This window comes from Pinus tabuliformis, chromosome 6 (assembly GCF_031772625.1).
Source record: "Pinus tabuliformis cultivar Carrire ecotype Pingquan chromosome 6, CPIR1, whole genome shotgun sequence".
NCBI lineage: Eukaryota > Viridiplantae > Streptophyta > Pinopsida > Pinales > Pinaceae > Pinus > Pinus tabuliformis.
In genome coordinates, this window is record NC_142292.1 from 731225049 (window position 1) to 731231720 (window position 6672).

The window sequence follows — 6672 nt, forward strand, 5'->3', positions numbered from 1 at the left end:
CCATGGGAGGGGTAGACTCATTACCTAAAGAAGAGTTCAATAGATTACAACAGTTGTTCCTATGGAAAACTCAGGCTAAAGGGCTGGAAAGGAAAAGAAACAATGAAAGGTAGGGCAATGAAGGTGTGAAAACTATGAAAACCACACCAAGATTAGCACCTAGAAACCCAAGAAAGAAAAGAGGCAAGAAAAAGCAGAACGAGCTATTGATGGAATATGGAAAGTTAATGATAGATTCAGGTAAGATGAAAAACCTAACCAGCTACTCCTTTACAAATCTTTAATAATGAAGTTCACATCTTGGAATATCAGGGGTCTAGGTAGTAAATACAGCAGGAGGCATACTCACTCTTTGGAACCACAAAAAGATTGGCATAAAAGATGTTGAGGCATCTAGGAAGTATTTATCAGTGGTTATTCAACCTGTGGGAGATAGGGAGATTTATCTGGTCACAAATGTTTATGGCCCTCAATGAATGGATGATAAACTCAGGTTTCTAGATTCTCTTGTGGATCTCAGAGACAGACATGTAGGAATACCATGGATCATGAGTGGGGATTTCAACATGATCAAATCACATTCGGAGAGAAAAGGGGGAACCAAAACTTTAAGCAAAGACTCTTCAGCATTTCAAACTTTTATAGATAATATGAATCTAGTTGACACTGATACAAGTAATGGTCTCTTTATTTGGAACAATAAAAGAGGATGAGAGTCTCAAGTAGCCTCAAAGTTAGACAGATTCATAATCTCAAAGGATCTAGTGCTCACCGACAAGGAAATGATAGCAAGAATTCTCCCCTTTGGAGGCTCAGATCACTGGCATGTGCAACTTGAGGTTCAGGGCATTGGTACCCCCAAGAATAGACCTTTTAGATTTGAGAATATCTGGCTCACCCACCCAGATTTCATCAGCAACATTGCAAATTGGTGGTCTAAATATTTGCATATTCAGGGTAGAAGAATGTTCCTACTACACAAAAGACTAAAGCACATCAAGCTCAGACTTAAAGATTGGAACAAGAATGAATTTGGAAATATTTTTGAAGAAAAAAAGATGTTGAGGATAAAATGCAGGATCTCAACCAAGCCCTTATCACGGGTGGCTTTGATAAAGTCAGAAATAATAAAGTCACCAAACATCATCAAGACTGGGAGAATTTATGTAAACAAGAGGAAATATTTTGGAGACAAAAATCTAGAGTTCAATGGCTAAAAGAAGGAGAGTGAAACAAAAAAAAATTCCACAGATCCACCATGGCGAACAGATCTCATAATAGGATCTCTTCAATCAAGGACGAGGGAGGTCATGTACTTAATTCCCATGAAGATATAGAAGCTGTGCTAGTTCAACACTTTTGAGGTATAGCAAAGGAAACCATTTCAGACAGAGAGCATTTTATCAGGGACTTAACAAGGCATATACATAGGCAGGTATCTAGAGAGGATAATTTCAACCTTAATAGCCCAGTGACTAAAGAGGAGCTTAGTGAGGTCATCAAAGAAATGCAGAATGGTAAAGCGCTAGGCCCTGATGGTTTCAACATGGATTTATTCAAAGCTTGCTGAAATATTGTTAAACAAGATATTCTGAATGTAGTGGAAGATTCCAAGATGAATAGAACTATCTTGAAGGTGCTCAATATCGCCTTCATTTCCTTGATCCCCAAACAGGACAATGCTCAGACTCCAGACAGGTTTAGACCCATAGATTTGTGCAATGTGGTATACAAGATAATATCCAAGGTTGTTGCCAATAGACTCAAACCTCTTCTTCCTACTCTAGTTTCTGTGGAACAATCTGGTTATGCGGAGGGTAGACAAATTCTCAATAACATCATTCAAGCGCATGAGGTGGTGCACTCATTGACAAGCAATAGGAAGGCTGGAATGATCATGAAATTGGACCTAGCCAAGGCTTAGGATAAGTTGAATTGGACCTACATCAGGAAGGTCCTTATTGCTTTTGGGCTTGATCACAACTGGGTAAGATGGGTCATGGCCCTGGTAACTTCTTCAAGCTTTCCAATTCTGGTTAATGGTTCTCCCTCTGAGACTTCTATTCCTTCAAGAGGCCTCAGGCATGGAGGTCCGCTCTCTCCCTTTCTCTTCATCCTCATGATGGAAGGACTTGGTTGGTCTATCAAGCATATGAAAGAATTTGGTAAGATCAAGGGTCTCCAACTATTTGAGACTGGACATGCTTTGACTCATAAAAAATTTGTTGATGATACTATGTTGTAGGGAATCCCCATGGTCAAAGAAGCACTAGCGTATAAACAAATCCTGTGTGACTTTTCCATGGCTACAGGTATGGAAGTTAATCTCTCCAAATCTAAGATTTTTTCTTTAACACCAATATTGCTATTCAAAGGAATATCTCCAGGATTTTGGGCTTTCAAGGGATGTCCTCCCTTCAAAATATCTGGGCATTCCTCTAACTGCTAAACCTTTGCACAAGAGAATTTGGGAGCCATTGATTAATAAGATGCAGGATAAAATCAGGAAATGGACTATTAGATCTTTAAACTTGGCTGGTCAGTTGGTGCTTACAAAAGTTGTTCTTCAATCAATCCCCATCTTCATGCTATCCGCCCTTCCAGCTCCAAAAGGAGTTTTGCAACAATTTAGAGCCATTCAAAGAGACTTTCTTTGGGGCAAGGGGGAGGAAAGAAAGAAATGGGCCTTAGTAGACTGGGATAAGATTTTCAAACCTAAAAACCATAGGGGTCTTGGATTGGATGATCTGGAGGTACTATGCAAAGTTTTAGGGGCAAAATTATGGTGGCGTTGGGTAAAAGACCTAAAGGCTCAGTGGGCTAGTATCTGGAAAGAAAAATATGCCAGCACTTGGCAAATTAATGATCATATAAGGATGTCTGCAGCATAAAGGGATCACACATCTGGAATAAGGCCTGGGAGAATAGAGGCTTAGTTCAAAAAAATAGCTTCTGGGAAATCAGAGAGGGAGATCTTGCTTTATTTTGGGAGGATAAATGGCAAAAAGAACCTACACTGCTAAGAGAGGACTTTTTGGACCTCAAGAAAGAGACAAACACCAAAGGGTTATCTAAGGTAAAAGATTCTTGGGATCAAACCAATAGTGCAGGAAAATGGAGAACCTGGAGGAATATAGTTTACAGGGATGATAACTCCTTGAAAGCAAAAGCAGATGCACTGATGAAAATGTTGGAACAAAGGAAGATTTTAGTGACAGGGGGGCATGACCAACTCAGATGGGGCAACAATAATGAAGGCACCTTCAATATTAAGGAGGAAAAATGCATACTCCTTGAGTTGGATTCCAAGGCACCGGATAGGATTTGGCAGAACCTATGGAGACATCAAGGTTGGATGAAGATTAAACTCTTCATGTGGCTAGTACCTCATAAGAAAAATCTGACTTGGGATAACATTCGAAAGAGGGTGTTCTAGGGCCTTCCAGATGCCAGCTCTGTGAGGCCCAAGAGGAAACAATGGAGCACCTTCTCAATAATTGCATTTTCACCTCCATGTTGTGGGATACTTTTGCCACCATTTTCCAATAGACCAACAGGGACAAAGGAAGTATCAGCAATACCCTAAACAATTGGAGACGAAAATTATCTGATTATGAATTTCTTGGCTCAGCTTGGGCTCTTACGCCAAGCTTCATAATATGGAATGTTTGGAAAGAAAGGAACAACAAAATCTTCAAAAATGAATAGAGTTCCTCCCAACGTCTTTTCAAGCAGATCTTAAGACAGCTTAAGGAGATGGTTGGTACTATAGTACAAACTTCCCCTAAGAACCCACCGACAGAAGCTGAAATGCAAATACTTCTACAGTTGGGTATGTAGGGGCTTATACCATAGGGCTTAGATAGGAAGGTAATGAAACTGGATAAGGAGCAGGATTACTGGCATCCTCCCCCTCAGGGTTTTTTGAAATTTAACATTGATGGAGCTTCAAAAGGCAACCTGGGTATTGTTGGCTTTGGAGGGGTGTTAAGGGATGAAAACAGAAGTATCCTTTTCATCTTCCACTGCCATTTAGGAAGAGCCACTAACAATATGGCGGAATTAATGGCTCTTGAGCAATGTTTAGAATTCCTGGAGCAGGATAATTGCCAAAATGTGATTGTTGAAGCTAATTCTGAGTTAATCATTAACTCGGTCAAGAGAATCAGCTGTGGCACGGAGCCGGAAAAAGTGTCAAAACACTAGAGGCTGCTCCAGGTCTTTCAACGGATTCAGCTTCACCTCTTGTGCCTTCGTACAGTAAGTTTCAACCATGTGCGAAGGATGGCTAATAAATTGGCGGACATTCTGGCCAATCAAGGGGTGCTCTATACCAATAGCAGGGTCACGCTGAGTTAGCAAAGGATGCCTCTGAACAAATTAAAGGCGCATTGTCACGACTAGGTAGAAGAGGACATGATGGTGTTTCGAAATAGAGCCACGGAGGTGGGGTCTAGCTGATTTGGATTCATTATGAAATGTTTTTTCTGTAGTGAGGTCTTTTTTGGGATGCAGGACACTGTTAGCCTCCTCAACCCGGGTAAGTACAAAAACAGATGTTTCAGGTGGAATTTGCTTGGCAGACTTCGTTTCTCACATGGTTGGCTGGACGGATGGATTCTCATCTTACATAGGTTCATGCATCGGGGCCAGAATCCTGGCTTTCTTGGCTGCCTTAATACCCCCTTTTTTCTTTCTGTGGACGCAATACCACTCTCGGGGTGGTATATGGTTTATCGCAGGCCCTTCAAGTTGGAAGTGGTTTTACTGAATTGGGAGCGATTCCACTCACCAAGAAACACGTGGCCAAGGTATGGGAAAGAATACCACCCTCATCGTGTAGTATTTATCAGTGTTTTAGACCCGTGCAATATGTTCCTCAGCCTTAGATCAAGCAAGACGAATCTACGGTCAGGAATAATCGAGCATGTTGGTGGGTCTAGGTGGTTAATCGCCATGCTTCTAGGTACTGCGACATCTTCCTCCGCCATTGGATCTGGCGAGGTGATTCGATAGTTAAGATAAAGGATGCAGGTCTGGGTGTGGACTATCTTCCGTGCTTGTTTCACTTCATGGTGGGAATCGATGGTTTTCGTGCATTCTACATGATCGAGGGTTATCCCCCATTCAGACCCGAAATCCTTTTGGACTAGTCCCTATTTCCTCATCGTGTCCGATTCTTATTTAAAGTGTTTGCTTGTTTCGAGCCTGATTTGAGTCTCCTCCACCAGATCTCTGATGGGAGATCGTACGGTCTCGGCTTTGTCTGTTTTTTGAGGGTATAGCAGTTTTGTTTGTAGAGCTCGAGGCTTTGGCCTTTAGCTCGGTGCCCTCGGCTTTTAGGGGATAGTTTTTTCCTTGGCTCACAGTTCCTTGTGGACTGTTGTATTTTATGTAATTTGTTTTTTGATTTAATGAAATAGAAGGTATGACTCTTGCTTTAGCAAAAAAAAATATTATAGAGAATGAAACTAGGTATTAATCTTTGATATGAATGAATCTCATTTATGAAGTGTATTTTAAATATGAATGTAAATGCTCAAAAAAAATTATATGTCTTCAACACTTTAACATTATAAAATACCTTAGTTTATCATTTATTAAATAATTATTACATAAATGATTATTGGGAATGGAACTCTGTATTCTTTAACTTCTTCTTAACCTTTGATATGAATGAAGGTAAATGCTCAAAATATAAAGTAATTTTAAATATATATTTTAAAAGGGAAAATAGTAAATTATGATTTATTAAATAAATATTTTTAATTTGTGAATTTTATTTTGATTATTATTTTCAAAATATGTTTTTAAAAAAATAAAAGATATATTTTAAAAAATAATTAAAATATATTTTAAAAAAATAATTAAAATAAATATTAAATTAAATATAATAGAAAATTTTGATATTCATATTTAATCGTATTAATAAAATCAGATACATTATTTTAGATTAATTGGTTTAGATATATAAATTAAATTATTGGTAAAATTTAATAAATATTAAGATAGCATCAAGATACTTATTTTATAATACATTTGGTATTGTTGAAATTTAAAAAAAAAATCATAACCAAAAAAATTAGTATATGAATCACACATATATAAAATATATAACAAGAAAAATATAGTAAAGCAATAAAAAGTTCAATGTCAAGAAAAAAGTCCAATGGAAACTAAAACTCTTACTTATAAACATGACTTTTTTTAATTAATTTGGAAGGAAAAAAACCATTAAAATGTAGATAAATTTCAACCATCTTTAAATACTACCAAAAACTAGTGCAACTATATAAATTCATAGGGTTGTAAAAATTCATATTCATCAAACATTACCTCATGATACATCTTACATTGTTAAAGTTAAAAAAGTATAAAACTAGCGCAACTATAGGAAAAGTAAATCAAAATATTTATGTGTCATTTTTAACATTGATAATTTGTATCGTTGGAATAGGATTGGAGTTTGGAAATAGAAAAATGGTTTGGAAATCTATATAGCTTGAGTGGTACTAGTAGCCAAGAGCATATGTTTCCTCCTAAAATATCACAAGTTCAAAGCTAGAAAAATATGTTATATACACTTTTGTAAACAGGCACACTTATCAATATAGATATTAATTAGTATTAAAAATATTTAATCAATAGTAATTATTATCCTTTAAACCTACC